Source organism: Hippopotamus amphibius, chromosome 2, assembly GCF_030028045.1.
Source record: "Hippopotamus amphibius kiboko isolate mHipAmp2 chromosome 2, mHipAmp2.hap2, whole genome shotgun sequence".
NCBI classification, from domain to species: Eukaryota; Metazoa; Chordata; class Mammalia; order Artiodactyla; family Hippopotamidae; genus Hippopotamus; species Hippopotamus amphibius.
In genome coordinates this window covers 200,736,326-200,762,118 of record NC_080187.1, presented here as the reverse complement: position 1 = coordinate 200,762,118, position 25,793 = coordinate 200,736,326, and the positions used below count along the sequence as shown (strand labels likewise).

Below are 25,793 nucleotides of genomic sequence, written 5' to 3'. Positions count from 1 at the left end.
AATGAAAGACAGAGAAAAGCTATTAAAAGCAACAAGGGAAAAACGACAAATAACATACAAGGGAACTGCCATCAGGTTAACAGCTGATTTCTCAGCAGAAACTCTGCAAGCCAGAAGGGAGTGGCATGACATATTTCAAGTGATGAAAGGGAAGAACCTACAACCAAGAATACTCTACTCAGCAAGGATCTCATTCAGATTCGACGGAGAAATCAAAAGCTTTCCAGACAAGCAACAGCTAAGAGAATTCAGCACCACCAAACCAGCCCTACAACAAATGCTAAAGGAACTTCTCTAAGCAGGAAACAAGAGAAGAAAAGGACCTACAAAAACAACAACAAAACAATTAAGAAAATGGTAATAGGAACATACATATCGATAATTACCTTGAATGTAAATGGACTAAATGCCCCAACCAAAAGACACAGGCTGGCTGAATGGATACAAAAACAAGACCCATGTATACGCTGTCTACAAGAGACCCACTTCAGACCTAGGCACACATACAGACGGAAAGTGAGGGGATGAAAAAAGATATTCCATGCAAATGGAAATCAAAAGAAAGCTGGAGTAGCAATACTCGTATCAGATAAAATAGACTTTAAAATAAAAAATGTTACAAGAGACAAGAAAGGACACTACATAAAGATCAAGGGATCCATCCAAGAAGAGGAGATAACAATTTTAAATATATATGCACCCAATATAGGAGCACCTCAATACATAAGGCAAATGCTAACAACTATGAAAGAGGAAATCAACAGTAACACAATCATAGTGGGGGACTTTAACACCCCACTTACACCAATGGACAGATCATCCACACAGAAAATTAATAAGGAAACATAAGCTTTAAATGTCACAATAAATCAGCTTGATTTAATATCTATAGGACATTACGTCCAAACAGCAGATTACACATTCTTCTCAAGTGCACATGGAACATTCTCCAGGATAGATCACATTTTGGGTCATAAATCAGTATGAGCCTCAGTAAATTCAAGAAAACTGAAATCATACCAAGCATCTTTTCCAACCACAACGCTATGAGATTAGACATCAATTACAGGAAAAAACTGTAAAAAACACAAACACATGGAGGCTAAACAATACGTTATTAACCAACAGATTACTGAAGAAATCAAAGAGGAAATCAAAAAATACCTAGAGACAAATGACAATGAAAACACAATGATCCAAAACCTATGGGATGCAGCAAAGGCAGTTCTAAGAGGGAAGTTTATAGCAATACAATCCTACCTCAAAAAACAAGAAACATCCCAAATAAACAATCTAATCTTACACCTAAAGAAACTAGAAAAAGAAGAGCAAACAAAACCCAAAGTTAGTAGACAAACTGGGACATTTGTAGAGGCATGGATGGACCTAGAGACTGTCATACAGAGTGAAATGAGTCAGAAAGAGAAAAACAAATATCATATATTAACACATATATGTGGACTATAGAAAAATGGTACAAATCAACCAGTTTGCAAGGCAGAAATAGAGACACAGATGTAGAGAACAAACATATGGACACCAAGTGGGGAAAGCGGGGAGGGTTGGAGGGGAATGAATTGGGAGATTGGGATACCAAATTGTACACTCTAAATATATGCTGTTTATTGTCTCTTAACTGTATCTCAATAAAAGTTCTTAAAAAAAAATGAGGCAGGCTCTGTACAAACAATTTTTTTAAAGCAGGTTGCAAATAGGTCTGTTATAACGTGATCTTTTTTTGTAAAACAACTTATACATGCATGGAGAAAATATAGAAAAATATACACTTAGTTTGGGACCGAAATTGTAAGGTGGAGATTTACAGCACTGGTTTAGGAGCTTTCATCTTTTCGTGTTAACAAATTTCCACATGGGTTGAATTTTTTATAAAATGATCATTTGCCACTTCTGAAATTGAAGTACAAGAATTTTTTAAAGGAGTGAAAAATAAGAACTGAATATATTTTATTTTTCCTCTGGACTAGGACACAACTTTGTTAGTAGCAGATTACTAAATAAATCAAACATATGATAGTTTGGTTTTTACAAGAATCTTGTTAAGTATAAAATTTCTCCCTAGTGATCAGAAATGACCACCATTCCTGGACAGCTTAATGATAGAATAGGGCAGAAACTGATAGATGGCATCTAATTGTTGTCAAATTTGAATGTAGTTGTCAAATTTGAGAAATGATTATGCTTTTTAGTTACTGATACAAGTCTACAGTCCTAGGCATGTTTTTCTGAACTTATCTGTATGAAGAAAATTTCTTGCTTGGAAAATAATAATCTATCATCAAACCATTTCAGAAAATCTTTCACCAATATAAGTATAATAATCATTTCACTGAGTTAAATGAAAAGTGTCAATAAAAAGCCAAAAAAAAAGTGCAAGGAAAACAAACCTCCACAATCTTTCACTCTTGATAGTTTTTCAAGTAATCAGTCTGCCAACTTTCAAAAAGCTTCAGATTTACAACTACTATTAGAGATTACTATTAAACTCTTACTTTCCAAAACTGAACTTTAAGTGGCCTCCAGGTTTCCTTGGAGATTGGAACTCAGTGAATTGAGAGTTCTCTCTTTTTTAAAGTGGTAGAGGCAACATGAAGACAATATTTTTATATGTGGAAAGATATCTGCTTTAACTTGCCTAATATCTTATCAAAATTTAATAATCTGCAAGAACTAAATGTAGAATTAAACCATACTGCTAAATAAGATCTGAAATCTTTACCAGAGCACATTTAACATTTTGAACTAATTTTTGTCAATAATTTAAAGTGATTTGGTCTTTTACTTACGAATGAACAGTCACGTATGTTAAATGATGCTAAAGAAGGAGAAATCAAAATCAAAAATACAAAAATGGAGGGGGAGGGGAAGCTGGGATGAAGTGAGAGACTAGCACTGATATATATACACTAACAAGTGTAAGATAGCTAGCTAGTGGGAAGCTGCTGCATAACACAGGCAGATCTACTCATGACTGGTGATGACCTAGAGGGGTGGGGCAGGGAGGGGATATGGGGATATAAGTATAAATACAGCTGATTCACCATGCTGTACAGCAGAAACAGGCACAACAGTGTAAAGCAATTATACTCCAATAAAGATCTGGAAAAAAATAAACAAACAAACTCGAAATTGATTAAAGACCTAAATGTAAGACCTGAAACCATGAAACTCCTAGATGAGAACAGAGGCAGCACACTCTCTGACATAAATCTTAGCAACATATTTTTTTGATTCTGCCTCGTAAGGCAAGAGAAACAAACATAAAAATAAACTAATGAGACCTAATTAAACTTAAAAGCTTTTGCTGAGCAAAGGAAACCACTGACAAAAATGAAAAGACGACCTACTGAATGGACAAAAATATTTGCAAATGATATGACAGATAAGGGGTTAACATCCAAAATATGTAAACATCCCATACAACTCAACATAAAAAAATAACCCAACTAAAAATGGGCAGAAGACCTGAATAGATATTTTTCCAAAGAAGATGTACAGATGGCCAATAGGTGCATGAAAAGATGCTCAACACTGCTAATCACGAGAAAAATGCAAATCAAAACTAGAATGAGTTATTAAACTCACATCTGTCAGAAAGGCTATTATCAAAAGTCTACAAATAACAGAAGCAGTCAAGGATGTGGAGAAAAGTAACCCTTGTACACTGCTAGTGGGAATGCAGATTTGTGCAGTCACTGTGGAAAACAGTATAGAGTTTCCTCAGAAAACTAAAAATAGGGCTTCCCTGGTGGCGCAATGGTTAAGAATCTGCCTGGCAATGCAGGGGACACAGGTTCCAGCCCTGGCCCAGGAAGATCCCACATGCCTCGGAGCAACTAAGCCCATGCACCACAACTACTTAGCTTGTGCTCTAGAGCCCCTGAGCCACAGCTATTAAAGCCCACGTGCCACAACAACTGAAGCCCAAGTGCTTAGAGCCCATGCTCCACAACAAGAGAAGCCACAGCAATGAGAAGCCTGCGCACCTCAATGAAGAGTAGCCCCTGCTCTCTCCTAATTAGAGAAAGCCCACTCACAGCAACAAAGACCCAACACAGCCAATAAATAAATAAATAAATTTATTTAAAACAAACAAACAAAAAACTAAAACTAGAACTGTCATATGATCCAGCAATTCCACTCCTAGGTATACATCCAAAGAAAATGACAACACTAATTTGAAAAGATACTAATACCCTAATGTCCACGGCAGTATTATTTACAATAGCTGAGATATGGAAGCAAGCTAAGTGTCCACCAAGAGATGAATGGATAAAGAAGATATGGCACATATATACAATGGAATATTACTTGGCCATAAAAAAGAATGAAATGATGCCATTTGCATAAACATGGATGAACCTAGAGGATATTATGCTTAGAGGATATTATGCTTAGTGAAATAGAGAAGACCAATACTGTATGCTACTGTTTATATGTGGAATATAAAGTATAAAACATGAATGAACATAACAAAACAGAAATAGCCTTATATAGAAAGAGAACAAACTAGCAGTTACCAGTGGGGAGAGGGAGGAGGGAGCAGCTAGATTTAGAGGTGAGGGATTAAGGGACACAGACTACTATGTATAAAATAAATAAACTACAATGTTACAAGGATATATTGTAGAGCACAGGGAATACACCCAGTATTTCATAATAACTTTAAATGGAGCATTATCTGGAAAAATATCAAATCACTGTGTTGTACACCTGGAACTAATATATTATAAATAAACTGTACTTTGATTAAAAATAAATCGAAGCTGAAAAAATTACAAAAATAAAAATTACAGTGGCTTACGCAAGACTCTTTGAAAAGAACAATCTCAAAGAAGCAGTGAACACATCCTTGTGAGAAGCAGGAAATACTATTTGAAACGGGTAGGGTGGAACCAAATGATGGTGGGCTGAAAAAGTCAAGATGAAAATTTTTGACTGATACGATATATGGCCAGTTATTCAATTAATTAGAGAATAACTACAATCCTATGTCAAAGGCAAATGCAATAACCAAGTTAAAGTGGACACACAAGAATCACTACCTAAGAGGGCTTTATGCATTGTGGGCAGAGATGTAAATAAGATACAGGGTCTTACTTTTCAAGAAGTTCATAATTTAGTATGACAAAAAAAAAAAAAATAGAAAACCAAAATACAGAATGCTATGAATAATGATATAAATAAAAGCACTCTCTATAGAACACAAATGAGGAAGCATGTGGTGTCTCCAGTATTCACAGCATTCATAGAGAAGGTGACATCCAAGTCAAACCATGAAGTATGCAGAAGGTGATGGCAGGCAGAGAAAATCCTTCATTTCAAACAATGCTGAGACGTGGCAAGAAATGACAGTATCTAAGTACTCGAATGTTTAAGGGTGTGGGTTTTTTTGGTTTTGTTTTTTAGTGGAAGAGACTAAGCTGGAGTCAAATCATCAAAAGGTGAAGGATAATGTTTCTACTTAACAAAGTTTAGGAAGATTTAAGGTGGTGCAAATAGCCATAGGCTGGAGAGAAAGCAGAAACCAGGGAGAAGGCTTTGCAGTGGTGGGTGCAAAAGGTGGTTTTAGGGGTGGAAGGTGGTGTGAAGGAAGGAGAATTTGTTTACCAAATCAAGGGCTGAACTCCCAGAATCGTTCAAACTTGAGCCAGAACACCAAAATATGAGTTGAAGCCTTTGACATTTTTTCAGAGCACTGCTCAATAAGTGAACTAGAACCATGAACTGCTAAACACTACAGAATTATGCCACTTTGTAATGAATGCTGTTTCTTGCTGGTATCACACCTGGCCTTAAACTTCATACTTCTAAATGGAAAACAAAACAAAACAAAACAAAACACTTCATACTCCCAACCAAGCAAACCTCATATTAAAATATGGTATCTTTCATAATTCAGTAACTTATATAATTCCCTTGCATAAAATACTCTTCAGGTTTTATCATGTTGTTGAAATAACTCCCCTTTTCTCTTTCTATTAGGCAGTAATAAATACTCCATTTATTTGGAAGTCAGATTTCCAGCAACTTCAACTCTTGGGAACAGAGCCTAAAGGAAAATGATTCTACAAAGGTTCAAAATAATTGTCAAAAAGGCCACATGCAATTCAATACTCAGAGACTATTATTTTATATTTAATACTAATAAGCTTAGCTGTCTGGATTACAGGAATAAGAACAGGCAGAATACTGGTGGCAGCACCTAATAATTAAAAGATAGATGAACTAAGGCACTTGTCCCAATAACTAAAAAGTCAGAAGTTTGTCTAGATTAAATAACATCATTTATGTGAACAGATTATGAGGGCAACACCGTAATAAAGCAAAGAATAAAAGCTGATGTTCAGAATCATGATTCTGAGCCATCCAGAAAACAAACTGTGCTCAGTGAAATAAACAGGAATACAGCATGTTTTAGACATATTTATAATAATATGGTTAATAAGTTTTAGTTGCTTACCAAGGGTTAACATGGTAACATGTTAACTGTGACTAACATTATCTCAATTTTATTAAAAATGTACAAATAAGATGTATTGATAGTACAAAAACTGCACATAAATTCACAAAAATAGTAAAAGAATAAAACATACAAAATACCTACAGGATATTAAACTATATTCCAATACGCAAAGTTTCTTCAAACTGATAAGGAAAATAAATGTGAATTCTATCCATAATTTTTTTAAAGAAATTTATAGAGCAAAATAACCAAATGGGAAAAAAAAAAAAAAAAAAGGAGAGTTATTCAGGTTATTTAAAAACTTTGGTCCCTAGTGGGTGTCATTCCTCAGATCAAAGTTGCTAAATATAAGCAGGAGGACAAAGGCTGTACTATAGAATTTTTAAAAGATAAGAAATTGAGAACTTCAGAAAACCTTGTGAATATCACTGGCTCTCTCATCAACTGTTATGAAAAGATGAACTCTGCTGTTCTTTCTGACTAAAACCTTTTCTTAGAGCTACAGCTGCTATTGCAAGTCAGGTTTTCCAAGAGAATTCAACAATAAACTCTTTCCTTGATCCAGTTCCATTCATTTTCTAAAATATTTAATAAAGTTTCAAGGCAGAAATAGATTCAAAAGCTCCAATTTCCATTACTTGGAACCAAACTCCAGCAAAAGCAACTGGAAAGAGGCTCCAACCTCCCTAATCTTTTACCTGCCCTGACAGTCTACAAATCACCTGTAAATGACTTATATGTTTAAAAACCAAAAATTCCAGCATTATGGATAAGAGAATTAAGGCTGGAATAACAGCAGTTATGGCAAAATAACACTAACATTATTGACGATGACAGCAATCATGACCATGATAATGATGGAGAGGAACAGGCTCTAGGAAGTCTGCAATTCCCGTTAGCAGAAGTTCTCAAACACACTTCTTTGTCCATGACAGGTTTCGTGATGACACTTCCTTTTTGCATCCAAAGAAAGTTCATTTTTTCTGAAGTTCAGAATAAAACAGAAGAACCTAATGACTCTTCCCTACCTGCCTGCACCTAAAACAAGCATACATTCCTTAAAGCTTTCTAACTTTAACTTTTCTTTCTTTAAACACTTAGAAGTACTTTTTAAAAGCTGCTTTTATGACTCCACAGCAGAAGACAAAGTCAACACACATAGATACTATCAAGTACTATGATACAAATGTGTGGCGCTATAACCACTTTACCATTCATTCAAATATTCAGGTTCAGACTTTCCACACTTTGCATAATCGAACAATCAAGTAAAAAGGGCACTAGGACCCAGCACCCAGATACTGATTTTTAATACCATTCTTCAACAAAAGGAATCAGGACTCCTTGGAGGAATGGCTGATACTAGAACTGTGGCAAGAAAAACAAATGAGCCTGGAGCTTCTTATAGTGCCAAAAAGTAAAGAACACAAAACACTAAAGGATGGGGCACGTCAAAGCAACACTGGAGCCGACCTGAAAGAGCTCCCAATGGCCAAAGCTAGAACAGTTGCAGCAACAAAATAAATAACACAGTACTGAATTCAAACCCAAAGTATGAAATAAATATCCATTTAGTCCACACTGATATAAATAAATGATTGAATAAATAAATAAGTGGGAGTGAAAAGACAGAATTCCAAATGATTACTGTAGATATATCCCTTCCAGAAGGTGGAACTTAATTTGTCCCTCTCTAGTGACTTGCTTCCCAAAAAAAAGAAAAAAAAAAAAAAAGACTATCGGTAAAGGAGAGTAACTTTACAGTGGAGAAACCTGGCAAACCCCCCCCCCCCACCCCCGACCAGGTTAATCTCACCAATCATAAGTCATGTTGCTAACAAGGGCACTTCACTTCTCTGGTATTCTTCCTGAAATCCAAAACCCCAGTCAAACCAATGAGAAAAACATTAGGCAAACCCAAATTGAAGGACATTCTACAAAATGCCTGATGAGCACTCCTCAAAACTGTTAAAAGTCGTGACAAACAAGGAAAGACGGAAAAACTGTGAGACCAGAGGAGACTACAATCAAGTAATGTACCAAGGTTGGTTTCTTAATTGTGACAGATGTACAACAGCTAAGATGTTACCATTAAGGGAAACGGTGAGGGGTTTATGGGAATTCTGTGTACTATCTTTGCAACTTTTCTGAAAATGAAAAACTGTAAAAATAAAAACTTTTTTTAAGGAGAAGGGGGCACTAGGGTATTACTTGCAAGTTACCCCATTCCTAGGAAAGGGAGGAGACAAATGAGAGACAATGGAGCTTACCCTGTTCTCCAATCTCACCATTCCCTCACTACTGCCAACAATATCACCAAAAATCTTACACTGAACTACTAAGAAAGTAAGTGGGAATCTAAAGCAGGAACTACTAAGGAAAAGAAAGGGCCTAAAACTATCTGGTAGTTCCACTGAAAGAGCAAGGCATGTATCTGTATACACTGGGAAATTATGTATAATTCATGGAATTTCTACAGAGAAATTAGTGAATGGTGTCACCTTTCCAAATTACCACTGGGAAACTTGACAAATAAAAATGTATTTCCTGGGCTCAACATCACTAATTATTAGAGAAATGCAAATCAAAACTATAATGAGGTACCATCTCACATCGGCCACCAATAAAAAGTCTACAAATAACAAATGCTGGAGACGGTGTGGAGAAAAGAGAACCATCCTACACTGTTGGTGGGAATATAAGTTGGTGCAGCCACTATGGAAAACTGTATGGAGGTTTCTCAAAAAACTAAAAATAGAGTTGCCATATGATCTAGTGATCCCACTTCTGAGCATATATCCAGACAAAAATATAATTCAAAAAGATACATGTACCTCATGTTCATAGCAGCACTATTCACAATAGCCAAGACATGGAAACAACCTAAATGTCCATGAACAGATGAATGGATAAAGAAGATGTTGCTCACGTATACAATGGAATGCTACTCAGCCATAAAAAAGAACGAAATAATGCCATTTGCAGCAACATGGATGGAACTAGAGATTATCATACTAAGTGAAGTAAGCCAGAAAGACTAAGACAAATACCATGATATCACTTATATGTGGAATCTAAGATATGACACAAACGAACGTATCTGCAAAATGGAAACAGATTCACAGACATAGAGAACTGACTTGTGGTAGCCTGTTGGAGTGAGAGTTTGGGGTCAGCAGATGTAAAATATCATATATAGAACGGATAAACAACAAGGTGCTGCTGTATAGCATAGGGAACTATATTCAATATTCTGTGATAAACCACAAGGGAAAAGAATAAAAAAAGAATGTGTATACATGTGTGTAACCGAATCACTTTGCTGTACAACAGAAATTAACACAGCACTGTAAATGAGCTATACTTCAATTTAAAAAAATGTATTTCTTTGGTTAAAATGTTTAGCAACCATGCATTAACAGCCAATATGTACACAAAGCATACATGTGCCCAAATGCATGTGTGAGTCTGTTTTATCACTTTTTTGTGATATAAAGAGTAAAAGAAAGAAAACTTAGTAGTAGCAGTATCTCCAAGCACTAAAGGCTACAGGGTCTTAATCATTAAATATGTACTATAATTACATTAAGACAAAACACTAGAATTAAGCCATTAGTTCTTATACAAACTAGGAAATCTTTGGTCCCAACCTCTATCACCTTGGTTTGGTGTTGGACCATAACAAATCCCCTTCAGCTGGAATACATACCAAATCAAAGAGTTCATGTGCTATGGACTGAACTGTGTCCCCTCAAAATTTGTATGTTGAAATCTTAGCCCCCAGTACCTCAGAATGTGACTATATATAGGGTCTTTAAAGAAGTAATTAAGGTTAAGGGCCCTAATTCAATTTGACTGGTGTCCTTTATAAAAGGAGGAAATCTGGACACTCAGAGAGACACAGAGAAAAGAACATGTGAGGATACAGCAGGAAGGAAGCCATCTGCAAACCAAGGAGAGAGGCCTCAGGAGGAACTAAATCTGTCCACAACTTGTTCTCGGACTTCTAGTCTCCAGAACCGTGACAGAATAGATTTTTGTCGTTTAAGTCACCCTGCATGTGGTATTTCATTATGAAAGCCCTAGCGAATGAATACACTATGCAATGAACATTTCCTAAGCATCTTAAATGTGCTAGACTGTTCCAAATATTGTAAATACAAAGGTGAATAGGACAGATGTGTCCTTAAGAAATTACAGTACAGCAGGTAGAGAAACCTATCAGCAGGTAATTAAAACACAGTGTCATGAAAGTGGCATGCACTGAAACAAACTGGGCTGGAACCTAATTCAATTCTGAAGGGGAGGCTGTACCAAGGAAGGTTTTTCAGGAAGAAAAAAAGGAAAAACAGTGAAATGGGAAGAAACAAGACTTGATTACCCTATTTTCCACGGCAGAAGTTCTCTGAATGAACCACACATTTAATGATGAAGTACACCTACAAAATTTTAAACACCAGTGATCTGTAAGATAACATATGTTCTTCTGAGAGAAAAACTACAATTTTCAAAGATGCCATTCCACCTCAAACAACTGTTTGTCCAAAATTACTGTTAAGAAGAAAAGGAGAAAATAAGATGATTCTTGGGATGCTTTTCAGCATATGAAAGAAGCTACAAAGGTCCACAGTATTACAAGATTTCCCCCAGAATGTGTTGGAATTTAATATGAGGCGGAGGAATCCACTTCACAAGAACTAAAGCCCTATGTTCTCCCTTCATCTCCACCCTTAACACTAAGCTCCACATCACTCTCATCAGGCAGCACAGTCTCAACTCCATTACCCTTTAGTAGGTAGAGAAGAATGGTAAGTTATAATCCACTTAGAAGTTAAAACAGAATAAAGAGCAATCCCAAAACTTGTCTGGAAATGCACAAATAATCAGCAACATAAAATGAGGTGTATAATTAAAAATTAGACCACAACATGCATTCCAAAATCTGTTTTTAGCCATGATTTCACATGATGGCATAAACGGAATGTTCACCATAGTCTCGAGTGACACAAAGCTGAAAAAGGATTACATATAAACTGAATGACAAAATCAAGACCTGAAAATAAAAGCTTAGAATGAGATGAGCAAAATCATTTAAAAACAAAAGCTTTAATTAATATAAAGTACAACTAAGTTTACATTACATACAAATTAAAAACATAGGGGAGGAATTTTTTTAAATGTTTTTCACTGAATAATTTGCCTAAAGTCAATAAATGGGTAGTATTCAGAGCCGTTCAGTTACAAATGCTCCAGGTTCTAATTCTGGTCGAGTTCTACAAAAAGAATATATGATATAAGCATCCTTTTTTTTGGACTCAAATATCAAAGTTTTCTGGTCTGAATTTGTCAAATTTAAAAGACTTTTTCATAAATCATCACCATCTGCTCACTTTTGTAAAAGTAGAATGGAAAAAAGTAAGATCTACTGGCATCTTCCTCATAGAGACACTCACCTTCACAAGGATTATTCTCTAGCCATCACCCCAAAATTTGAACAAAGAAATCCTCCCAAAAACTAATAACATGTAAAAAAGTAAAACATATGGCAATAATAACACAAAGCACAGGAGACGAGCAAACAGAATAGACTGTTGTTTCTTATATTATACATGAAATAGTTTATTATTCTTTGAAAGCAGACTATGAAACAGTGTAAACTCTAGAGAGATCATCAAAGGGAAAAAATAAAACAAGCAGATATAGCTAATAAGTCAACAGTGGAAGTAAAATGTAACGCAAAAACAAAACAAAAACTAAAAAAACTCAAGCCTAAAGGGGGTTAGAGAAGGGGGGGAAAAAGGAACAGAGAATAGATGGGACAAACAGAAAACAAATAGCAAGAAGACATTAAAGCCCAACTGTATCAAAACAGAGTGCTATTGGCATACGGATAGACTGGAAAGTCCAGAAATAGCCTCACACATATCATCAAATGGTTTTCAACAAGAGTGCCAAAATAATCGGGCAGGAGTAAGTCTTTTCAACAAATGGTGGTGGAAAAACTAGTAAGCTGTGTGGGAAAAAATCTCAACCCCTACCTTACACCAGACACAAAAATTAACTCCAAACAGATCACAGGCTTAAACCTAAAAGCTAAAACTTCAAAAAGAAATGAACAAAAAATTTATGTGATCACACCATGGGCAAAGATTTCGTAGAACACAAAAAGGACTAAACATTTTTTTTTAACTGATAAACTGGACTTTAGAAAAATAAAAGCTTTCTACTCTTCAGGGATACCATTAAGAAAACAAAAAGGCAAGCTAGCAAGCTTAAGACTGAGAAAATCACATATACATATATGTAATTTTATGTATATACAAATACACATCCAATTTGAATTCAGAATATATGTAAAACTCTTACATCTTAGTAAGACAACCCCCCAAAAAAACCAGGCAAATAATTTTTAACATTTTTCTAAACATATACAAATGGCCATAAAGTACATGAAAAAATGCTCAATATTTTCAGTTTTCAGAGAAATGCAAACTAGAACCACAAGACACAACTGTATACCCAATAAAAGGCTAAAAGACTAAAAAGACCAAAGTACCAAATGTTAAGTACATGGCACAAATGGAACTCTGCATACAATTCTTAGTAGCTGTAGTAGTAGCTTCTAATAAAGTCACACATTCATCTAACCTATGATTCAGTAATTCCACACCTAGATTGAAAATACAAGTACAGTACACAAAAACACCTGTATGTGAATGTTGACAGCTTTACTCATAATAACCAAAAACTGGGAAAAACAAATCTCCGACAAGTTAAAAGATAAATTATGATATATAGGTACAATGGGATACCAAACAGCAATAATAACAACAAAGAAGGAACTACTGATACAAGTAACATTATAGATGAATCTCAAAAACATCCTGATAAAGGAAGGAAATCAGATATGAAACATCTATCTATACTGATTCCATTTATATGAAGTTCTAGATCAGGCAAATTTAATCTAAGATGAAAAAAAATCAAATAGTGGTTGTGTTCTACAAAGGACAGGGGGATAGAATTGAATAGGAAGCTCATGAGGGAACTCTTCTGAGGTGATGTTAATGTTCTATCTCTTCATAAGGATTTGGGTTACACAAATGTATATACATTTGGCAAAACTTAAATGGTACACTTAAGATTTGTGCATTTCACTGCATGTAAACTTTACTTCAAAAACAAAGAACTGTAAACATTCAATTCTATTTAATAAATGACATGCAAGCTGAGTTTAAGAGGTAAAATGCACTGATGCCTGCAATTGGATTTGAAATACAAAGCCAAACAAACAAAATATCACACACACAAATAAGCTTGACTGATGAATGGTTAGAGGAATGAATAGATGGAATGATATGTGATAAAGCAAAAAAGCAAATTGGTGATTGTAGAATCTGGGTGATAGGGAAATGGGTGTTTGCTGTACAATTCTTTCAACTTCTATATGTTTGAAATATTTCACAAAGAAATGCTAGAGAGAAAGTATTTGATGAGCAAGAGAAGCCAGACACAAAAAGTAATATTATATGATTCAAATGTATATGAGGTTCTAGAACAAACAAAACTAATCCATGATGTCAAAAATCAGATCAGTGGTTGCCTGGGACATGAGAAAGGGATTACTTACAGCAAAGGAGCAAGAAAGAACTTTCTAAGGTGATGGAATGTTTTATGTCCTGATTGAGGTGTTGGTTACCTGGATGTATATATTTGCCAAAACTCACTGAACAGTACAGTAAAACATGTGCCTTATACTTTATATAAATTATACTCAAATTGACTTTTAAAATATGTTCACTATAGGTGCGTTCACTCCCTCTTGCAAGAGCACTGGAATTACAACTAACTGCTGAACAATCATCGACAGAAAGACACTGGAACTCACCAAAAAAGACACCCCACATCCAGAGACAAAGGAGAAGCCCCAATGAGAAGGTAGGAGGGGTGCAATCGCGTTAAAATCAAATCCCATAAATGCTGGGTGGGTGACTCACAAACTGGAGAACAGTTATACTGCAGAAGTCCACCCACTAAAGGGAGGGTTCTGAGCTCCACATCAGGCTTCCCAACCTGGGAGTCCAGCAACAGGAGGAGAAATTCCCAGAGAATCAGACTCTGAGAGCCAGTGGGATTTGATTGCAGGACCTCCACAGGACTGGGGGAAACAGAGACTCCACTCTTGGAGGGCACACAAAAAAGTGTGCTCACCAGGACCCAGGGGGAAGGAGCAGTGATCCCATAGGAGACTGAACCAGACCTACCTGCTGGTGTTGGAGGGTTGCCTGCAGGGGTGGGGGGAAGCTGTGGCTCACCGAGGAGACGGGGGCACTGGCAGCAGGGGTTCTGGGAAGTGCTCATTGGTGTGAGCCCTCCCAGAGTCTGCCATTAGCCCCACCAAAGAGCCTGTAAGCTCCAGGGCTAGGTAGCCTCAGGCCAAACAACCAACAAGGTGGGAACACAGCCCACCCATTAGCAGACAAGCAGATTAAAGTTTTACTGAGCTTGCCCACCAAACTGGATTAAAGCCTTACTGAGCTTCGCCCACCCAGCCCTACCCACCATCAGTCCCTCCCATCAGGAAGCACTCACGAGCCTCCTAGATAGCTTCCTCCACAAGAGGGCAGACAGCAGTATCAAGCAGTGTCAGCAGTATTTCGTCTTGTGGAACTGAAAACCACAGCCACAGAAAGATAGAGAAAATGAAAAAGCAGAGGACTTTGTACCAGATGAAGGGACAGGATAAAACCCCAGAAAAACAACTAAATGAAGAGGAGATAGGCACCCTTACAGAAAAAGAATTCAGAATAATGACAGCGTAGATGATCCAGGACTTTGAAAAAAGACTGGATGCAAAGATCGAAAAGTTTACCAAAGACCTAGAAGAATTAAAGAACAAACAAACAGAGATATGCAACACAATAACAGAAATGAAAAATACACTAGAAGGAACCAATAGCAGATTAACTGAGGCAGAAGGGTGAATAAGTGACCTGGAAGACAGAACGGTGATAATCACAGATGCAGAAAAGAATAAAGAATGAAAAGAACTGAAGACAGCCTAAGAGACCTCTGGGACAGTGTTAAACGCACCAACATTCGCATTATAGGGGTCCCAGAAGGAGAAGAGAGAGAGAAAGGACCCGAGAAAATACTGGAAGAGATTATAGTTGAAAACGTCCCTAACATGGGAAAGGAAATAGCTACCCAAGTCCAGGAAGCGCAGAGAGTCCCAGGCAGGATAAACACAAGGAGAAACACACCAAGACATATAGTAGTCAAGTTGACAAAAATGAAAGACAGAGAAAAGCTATTAAAAGCAACAAGGGAAAAACGACAAATAACATACAAGGGAACTGCCATCAGGTTAACAGCTGATTTCTCAGCAGAAACTCTGCAAGCCAGAAGGGAGTGGCATGACATATTTCAAGTGATGAAAGGGAAGAACCTACAACCAAGAATACTCTACTCAGCAAGGATCTCATTCAGATTCAACGGAGAAATCAAAAGCTTTACAGACAAGCAACAGCTAAGAGAATTCAGCACCACCAAACCAGCCCTACAACAAATGCTAAAGGAACTTCTCTAAGCAGGAAACAAGAGAAGAAAAGGACCTACAAAAACAACAACAAAACAATTAAGAAAATGGTAATAGGAACATACATATCGATAATTACCTTGAATGTAAATGGACTAAATGCCCCAACCAAAAGACACAGGCTGGCTGAATGGATACAAAAACAAGACCCATGTATACGCTGTCTACAAGAGACCCACTTCAGACCTAGGCACACATACAGAGACGGAAAGTGAGGGGATGAAAAAAGATATTCCATGCAAATGGAAATCAAAAGAAAGCTGGAGTAGCAATACTCGTATCAGATAAAATAGACTTTAAAATAAAAAATGTTACAAGAGACAAGAAAGGACACTACATAAAGATCAAGGGATCCATCCAAGAAGAGGAGATAACAATTTTAAATATATATGCACCCAATATAGGAGCACCTCAATACATAAGGCAAATGCTAACAACTATGAAAGAGGAAATGCAAGGCAGAAATAGAGACACAGGTGTAGAGAACAAACACATGGACACCAAGTGGGGAAAGCGGGAAGGTCTGGGAGGGAATGAATTGGGAGATTGGGATACCAAATTGTACACTCTAAATATATGTTGTTTATTGTCTGTTAACTGCATCTCAATAAAAGTTCTTAAAAAAAAACATGTTCACTATAGAAAATCTGGAATACACAAAAAAAGCACAGGAAAATTAAGTCCCTCCTAGTCATACCATCTAAATAAAATATCACCATCTTTCTCTTCTGACAAAAGCCATGCCCAGTGGAGATAAAAATACAGCTTATTGTTTTCTTTAAAGGTATTACAGAAATACAAGCTAGGCTCCTCAATTTTGGAATTCCTTTCTCATGTTGACTCAAAACCTAATGAACTTAAATTCCTTCAATTCCACCATTGCTGTGAGTCTTCATCAAATTACTAAGCATTCTCTGCCTAAATTTCCTCATCTGAAAAAAAGAAATACTTACCTCAAAAGGCTGTTGTAAATTTTAAGCAAACTAATGTATGCACATACTGGCTTTTATTATTGTTTTTAAAGCTAAACAGTCAACTAGCTTTTAGAAACCCTCCTGGCAAAAAAAAAGTCCACAATCCTCCCCCCATGAATTTTTCCTTTTTTTTTTTTGGTTTCGCAGGCCTTCAATTCTGTATGTTCGCCCACCTCAAGCTAGTCTTATTCAAGAGAAATCTCAAATTCCTCTTATAGATCAAACCAAAGCCCTGAATTGTTAAAGCCCCAAAGCAAAGGCTGGGGTAACAAAATAAAAATAAAACAGAAATTTAGATTAGAAAAGATGGCAGCTGCCTTGAGAATGTAAGATCTAATATGTTGAGCAAAAGTGTCCAAGGGAACAATTTCTCCCTGAATGAAGTCTAAGAAATGTACTTAGATAAAACTTTTGCTCTACCTAGGTGATCTAGGTCAAAATATTTTACCTGACGGGGATATGTGTATAAAAACAGATGACTGAACTTGGTGTACCCCCAAAAAAATAATAATAAAAAAAAAAATTTTACCTGGAGAATATTAATTATTAAAGAGTATGTTCTACACCAAGTGGGGAAAGCGGGAAGGGCTGGGGGGGGGGGGAATGAATTGGGAGATTGGAATACCAAATTGTACACTCTAAATATATGCAGTTTAATGTAACAAATAAAAAATTAAAATTAAAAAAAAAATACCAAAAAAGAGTATGTTCTAAAGAATGAGAAAAAGGGTCATAAGAGAAAAACCAAGAAGAGTTACTGACATTCTAATGACTAAAGGTAAAGGCATACTGAAAACTGGATGGAACACCCCTGGATAGAGAGCACACTCATATAAATTTAACTATATGAAGAAAACAAATAATTTAAATCATGTAGATCATGCCTGCTATTCTGCTCAATGAGTGTATGCCCAAAATGAACACAAAAAGGTAATATTTTACTACTCTCTAGTTGGTCTCACTTCCCATGTGCCTCTCATGATATGAGCACCTTGCTGTGCTGTCAGATTCTAATGTGTAGAACCATTTATTTTTCCCACAACATGGACCACAAACACAACCAACTACTTCATCTGGTGTTTAATAATGAAATGTGATTTGTTCCAACACTGAAGGAAAAATAGGATGTGTTAAGACTTTTAGAGACTGTCTATATTTTATATTGTATGGGCAACTTTGGGGATTTCCAAGGTTTTTTGGACTAAATGACATTTTTGTCTCCCTTGAATCTGTGTATTCAGACAGCAAGTGAAAATCTTTGTGGCAAAAAGCAAAAATAGAAAGCTATTAAATAATCCTAGGGTACTGGTTTGAGGAAACCAAGGATTTATTATCCAGTATACTTAATGTCAGCCACTTTATTCAATAAACCTTTCTCAGTTTTTTACTACCAGTCACTGCTCAAGGTGATAGTTTAAAAGATAGTTAACATGGACGCAACCTAAATGTCTATTAACAGATGAATGGGTAAAGATGTGGCACATATACACAATGAAATATTACTCAGCCATAAAAACGAATGAAATTGAGCTATTTGTAGTAAGGTAGATGGACCCAGAGTCTGTTATACAGAGTGAAGTAAATCAGAAAGAGAAAAGCAATACCACATGCTAATACATATATATGGAATCTAGAAAAATGGTACAGATGAAGCTAGTGGCAAGTCAGGAAGAAAGATGCAGCCGTAGAGAACAGACTTGAGGACACTGGGGATGGGGGGAAGCTGGGACATAGTGAGAGAGTAGTATTGACATATACACACTACCAAATGTAAAACAGATAGCTAGTGGGAAGCTGCTACAGAGCACAGGGAGATCAGCTTGATGCTCTGTGAAGACCTAAAGGGGTGAGACAGGGAGGTTGGGAGGGAAGCTCAAGAGGGAGGGGATATGGGGATTTATGTATACATACAGCTGATTCTGAACTGGCCTTCAGATAGTTAGATATTTTCAGGACAAGAGTCTTACAAACCTGGATTCTTGCCTCTTCCCACACTTAGAAAAGCACTAAAGGGACTTCCCTGGTGGTCCAGTGGATAAGGCAACATCGCTCCCAAATGCAGGGTGCCCCAGATTCGATCCCTGTCAGGGAACTAGATCCTGCATGCATGCCACAACTAAGAAGTTCCTCATGCCTCAACTAAGAAGCCCACATGCCACAACAAAGAGCCCACAAGTCACAACAAAGAGCTCATGTGCTACAACGAAGATGCAGTGCAGCCTAAATAAATAAATATTTTTAAGTAAATAAATAAAAGACATTTAAGATGCTACCCTCTTCCAAGAATTTCATATTCCAGATAAATGTAGTAATCCCAACCCTAATATGGATTCCCATATATGTTAAGTCTAGCCTACAAACATTTACTCATACACTTTTTGGGCAATCTTCAGAATTCTGGTTTCAGTATACATAAACTATGACTTCTTCCTGCTGGGGAAGAAAGTGGCAACTGAAAAAAGGCAACTGATGATTAACAAAGACGACCGGAGAGAAAACAAAAAAATCTTTTCAATTAAAGTTTGTTCAAGATAAAGGAAGACGACTGAAAAATAAGTCCGGCCTTAGATCTACTACCCAGAACTGCTACCAATAAGGAAAAATATTCACTCACACTAGAATAAAGTGGGTAAATGCAAATCGAGGAAGAAGGTTTCAGAAAGATCAGTTCAGTGCTAGCAGGATAATTCCAGGCATCTGGAGTCAGATCAGGATCTGGAAACAACACCCAGGTAATAGAAATGAATTTTACACTAGTTTATTAACTTTTTAGAAGATACAATATCACTGATAATACATTAGCTACCATTTGCTTACATATTGTGGTCATTCAATAAATACTTATTGAGAGCCTATTATAAGCTGGGCACCATTCTAGGCAGTGGGCACTGGGATCAGCAGTGAACAGAATGCAGAAAGTCTCTTATGGAAATTGCATGCAAATGAGGACAAACAAGACATGAGTAGACAAATAAGATAATTTTTAAAATATGTGCTTTTAAGGAAATAAAACAAATGGTAAAGTTTAACCCATCAACAGTCTCCTCGCTAAAAAGCTAAAGACATGAATCATGAGAAGGAACCAGCCAACAGTCAGCCAAGCCACACAGTTCTGGAGGAAGAGCGTTCCTAGCAGGGGAAACAGAATGCTCATGTGGCCGGAACAGGCCCAACATGTACAAGGAATAGAAAGATGGGAAGTGGGAAGAAAGGGAGATGGCACACAATGGGATCAGGGCTGATCAAGGGACAGATCAGGTAAAGCCTGCAAGGAATTATGCACCACGTTTTTATTCCATTTTATCCTCACTAAAAACTATTATCTCCAGAGAACTGAGGACTACAGAAGTTAAATGACTTGCCTAAGGTCTGACACAACCACCTGGATCTTAATCCTTATACCAATTGCTGGGTTTGGTCTCTCTTTTTAAACTAAATGTATAGTTATGAGAGCTTTCACATGTTCACTCAAGACTTCAGTTCTGAGTCCTTATTTTTACATAAGATTATTATGTCACTCAACCACAATTTCATCTCTTTATCATGGAGACTTTCAGAACTTAGCCTCCACAGTGGGGGAATACTTAAGTTTTAATAAAATGAAATAACTGCTACAAGATAAGAAAAGGACCAAATACCATGGAAAAACAAAAGGGAAGGCTATTGACTCTAGAGGAGGAATCACAGAAGTTTAAGAGCTGGTCCTTAAAAGTAAGATTTCCTCAAGTGGAGAATAAGGATAATGGTTTATCAGAGGAATGGCAGGCAGGAAGATGGTTATGAGGTTAAAATAGAGTTTTATCCACTACTATATGTAGGTCTTTACAGAACGTAATTTCAGAGAAAACACAATTAAATCCATAATGAATCACATTCATTAGACTGTGAATTTGTATAAATAACAAAGATCCTCTTAAAATGTTTATATTCCTACAGTAAAAGGTTAAATTGATATTTACGTAATAAAAGAGGAAATAAGTATGTTTTTGAAAAAAAATAAAATAATCTAAAATTGTGATACAACTATATTGGGAGAAACAGAAAGGAGAGAAGTGTGAACTCCTTTTCCATAAGCAATCAAAGGGTAACACTTAAAACTGCTTAACCCTCTGGGTTACCCAGTTATAGCTGCAATTTTCAAATTTTTTGACTTGTGAACCCCTTTATACTCTTAAAAAATAATTGAGGAACCCAAAGAGCTTTTATTATGCAGGTTTTATGTACTGGTAATAGTATTATAAAAGAAAAATGGAAAATGATTTAAAATTTTTTATTTAAAAACAGTAAATGTAAACCCACTACATGCTAATAAGTAACATTTATGAACATATTTTCCAAAAAAGAATTAGTAAGAGTAGCACTGCTGTACATTTTTGCAAATCTCTTTAACAGAGAAACCTGGATTCTTATATCTGCTTCTGTATTCAATCTAAAATGAAAATCCAGCTTCACACGAATATGTAGCTGATAAAAGGAGGACTATTTTAACAACCTTTTCAGATAAGTGTGGATATTATTCTTCTTTGATATTAAGCCAAAACTTAACAGGTGTAATTCTGTAATGGTTAGTTGCAAGGTGGACTCTGAAACTATACCAATGAAACTTTTCAGACTATTTCATTTAAAATCTATTGATCTATCTTGCACTTAAATAGGTCTTATACTCACAGCATGATTTTGTAATATCATTGGTCCTTTGAAAAAAGTTGGCCCACTGAGTTATGCACATCTTCCGAACACTGACACATTTCATTTTAAGGCACCAAAGAAAAAGAAAATCACATTTGTTAATATCACCAACAATTTCATCAGCAAGGTCCTGAGAAGTTGCCAAGATCATAGTGGCAGATATGTTTTCCAAAATTCTACTTTCTGCTTGAAAGTAGAATTTTGGCTTAATTTTATCTTGGCAATAAATTTTGTTGGTTGCTTTCCCTGAAGTGACAGGCTCACTTCATTTATTACTGAGAAAATATGTACAAATACCCAAGTTTAAATAACTATAGTTTGTCATTCTTTCAAGTAAAAATAGTGTTCCATGAAAAAAGCAACTAGTTTGCTAGTTTGACTCATAACTCAGTCACACAAATATTTTTCTTCAAGACAAGCATCATACTTTGGTATGCAGCAAAAGTGTCGTATAACATTCTTCTCAATTTGTCACACGAAATAGTAAAAAAAAAATACGTACTCAAGGGTCAAGACTGACAAAATTAACAAGCTTTACTGCTTCATGCAGGACATTCTTAAGTGAAACCAGTTTTTTTTTCCCAACTGTAAATGTGTCGCGATGAAGAATATGACTGTTAGTACCATTTTTGTCACTGTCTTTATTGACATGCATTGCAGGGCCCGCAGTTTTACCCATTACTGTTTGCATCATCAGTGCAAATGTCAACACAGTTAAGTAACAAAGAAGAAGTTAATATTATTATGAAATAGTTTCAAACCAACAGATAATTTGAAACATTTGAAGATCCCCCCCCAGAGTCCACAGACCACACTTTGAGAATCGCTACTCTGCAGATACATACAAAATAAGGAGAGAGAATATATCGCCAGGGAAAAGAACTGGGTGGTAGGAAGCCAGAGACGGCAAGGAGACTTATGTTTCCCTGTATACCCTTTGTACCCCGTGAATTTGGTATCCCTTGTATTGATGTGCATTTTATCTTAAAAATTAAATAATTACTTAAAAAAACAAAAAACATAAATTGACATCTAAAGTGGCTAAGTAGGTATATAAGTATATTACTTAGAAGCATGAAGGTAAATTTTTAAAAAAAAATTTTTTAAGAGCTGAAAGTGCTCCCACTTAGGAAGTGGAACTAGGAGATTGGGAGGGTAGCAGAGGCGACTGCTGTTTTTCACTATAATCCATTTGGAACTAACTTTTTAAACCATGTACAGATGTTAATTGGTTCAAAATTAAAAATCATTCAAAATATTGCATGGAAAAAGATTTAAAAGTTTAAAAAACAAATAAGGCAAATATCTATGTGCAGGTGAGAAAATGGCTGTGAAATATACCAAGATGTAACAATAACTGCCTGGAATAATGTGCCAGTGAGTTTACACTCATATGAAATATTATTCTATATTATAATAAAAACATTTTCATTTAAAAAGGTAGTTAAAAAGCAACAGTCTCCTCAGACCAGAATGTCTGATGACTCACTTAAAAACAGTTAAGTAAGATGATTGAACTTGGTGTACCCCCAAAAAAAATAAAATAAAATAAAATAAAAAAACAGTTAAGTATATACCCTTAAATTATTTTTTAACAATTAAGTGGTTAAACCCTCCCCACACACATACATCCACACACGCACAAAGTAACATAAAATAAAATAATCTTTTTTCTTCTATTTCACTTGATCGTGATTAAGATCAAATCAGAATTTATGTATTTGAAAAAGAAAAGAATAAAATAACTGCTTTATGGTAAACACAATTGCTGAATCTTATGTAATTATTTCATAAAATCTTCAGAGAAATATAAACCCACTATCAAAGTCTAATTTAAATTTAGTTTCTCATAAGATGTACTGATCCAGAAAAGAAGATATTATTTCTATATATGAATAGATAACTCAAAAACAAATTGTGGATTCCCCACTATAAGGACCCAGGGCTTCTTGGAGAATGGCTGATTCCAGGACTGAGATAGAAAAGATATGTTAAACTTGGAACATCTTGCTGTGCAAAAAGAGAGGAAAGGCTCCAAAAAAATTATGAGAGTATGTCAAAAAGACAGAAGCCAGGGTAGAAAGGCTCCCACTGGACAAATCCGGGACAATCTAAGCATCAAAATAAATAAAGGCAGTAATAAAGCATAACCCACTGAGTAAGACAGGAAGTACCTAAGTCCATATTGATAATAAATAGATAAAAGGATGCTTCATTAAAAAAGAATTCCTATTGACATAAAAGAAACAGAGTCAAAAAATAACCATTTTGCAACCATCAATGTAAACATCAGTACAGGCAAGAATCATCAATGGATGTAAAATCCAGGAGGGAAATTTGATGAAGATACAGATCTGATTAGAAGCAGGATACCTGCACTATCTCAAAGTTATCCTCACAGGTTGCTTATTAAGTCCAAGGGGAAAAATAATAAATATACTTTCCTGTGAATAACTATACATTCTGGTTTCCTGTGAAGAAACCAGACAACACAGTGAGCAGGTAACTAAAAACATCACCAATGAGGAGCAGACTGATGACATGTACTTCAATATAATACTCAGAGAAAGATACAAAATCCCCAGCTGGGGATGCATAATCTGAATACAATTATGAGGAAACATCAGACAAATCCAAATGGAGGAATATTCTATGAAGTACATAGCCTGTATTCTTCAAAAATGTCAATACAATGAGAGAGAAAGGCTAAGACACTGTTCTAGATAAAAGAAGACCGAAAAGATATGACAACTAAATGCAATTTGCAAACCTGGCCTGGATCCTATGGGGAAAATGTTACAAAGAAACAAATGCTATTACTGAGACAAACTGACAAAAGTGCAATAGGGGCTATAGGTTAGATAACGATACAATATTATCAATGTTACATTTCCTGAATCTGGTAACTGTATTGTGATAATGCAAAAGAATACAATACACAGTGAATATTTAGAGACAAGGGCATAATACATGCAATTTACTTTCAAGTGATTCAGAAAAGAGCATTAAAGCAAATGCAACAAAATTTTAAAAATGGGTAAATCTGACTAGAGGATATTGAAGAATTCCCAGTATCATTTTTTAAACTTTTCTTTGTTTGAAATTATTTCAAAATAAAAAAGTTAAATAAAGGTAAATTGCAACATCAAAAGGTGGTAAAATAAAAAACTGACTTATTCTGATGCTCTATAGCACATGTGAATAAGGGAAATGAATACAACAGTAACTCAGACGGGCACACAGCACATACAGAACTTCTTAAACTCTCAATTCTCTAGAAAAATAAAAAAAATTTTTTCTGGCTATGCCATGTGGCACGTGGGATCTTAGTTCCCCAACCAGGGATCCAACCTGTGCCCCCTGCAGTGGGAGCGCAGAGTCTTAACCACTGCACTGCTAGGGATGTCCCAAGAAAAATATTTTTTAAGTAAATACATAAACACTAAGATGCTGACCTGTATACTCTCAGGAAAACACAGAAATCAATGATTTCATGTTAACACAGTCCACACTGAGGGACTCTCCCTTCATCCAGCAAACTATAAGCTCCTCATAGGCAGGCTTTAAGCTCCTGCTCTTTGTTTTAACTCAAGCACCAACACAGTACCTGAAATACAGTACTCATATTTGTCAAATAAATGATGAATGCTTAGAAAGAGGAACAAAAATCTACATTTTGTCAAAATTGGGAGGAAGAGAAAGAAAAGGAGAAGACATCTAAATAGAGTAAAAATTATTTTAAATGCATTTTAAAATATGAACTTGTTAAACGTCACAAATGGAGAGAACATTATTATTACTACACATATCACTCTAACACAACAATTATCAGGATAATTCCACACTTTCATCTAACTCATCTCTCCCATCCTCTTTTGCTCTGAAGTATTTTTAAACAAATACCAGACATTTTACTTCTCTTCCTCATTCTTCAGTCTCCATCTCTAAAAATGAGCATTTTCTTACATAAAACTAACAATAATTCCTTGATATCATCTAATACCTATACACACCCAGATTCCCTCCAAAGTGCTTCAAAAATTACTTT

The 25,793-nt window shown here is 35.9% G+C and overlaps 1 protein-coding gene across 7 annotated transcripts in view; it reads right to left on the bottom strand.

Moving 5' to 3' along the window:
* RNF111 (ring finger protein 111) overlaps positions 1-25,793 on the bottom strand; it is a 93,709-nt gene that overhangs the window by 64,369 nt on the left and 3,547 nt on the right. The window lies entirely within an intron of this gene.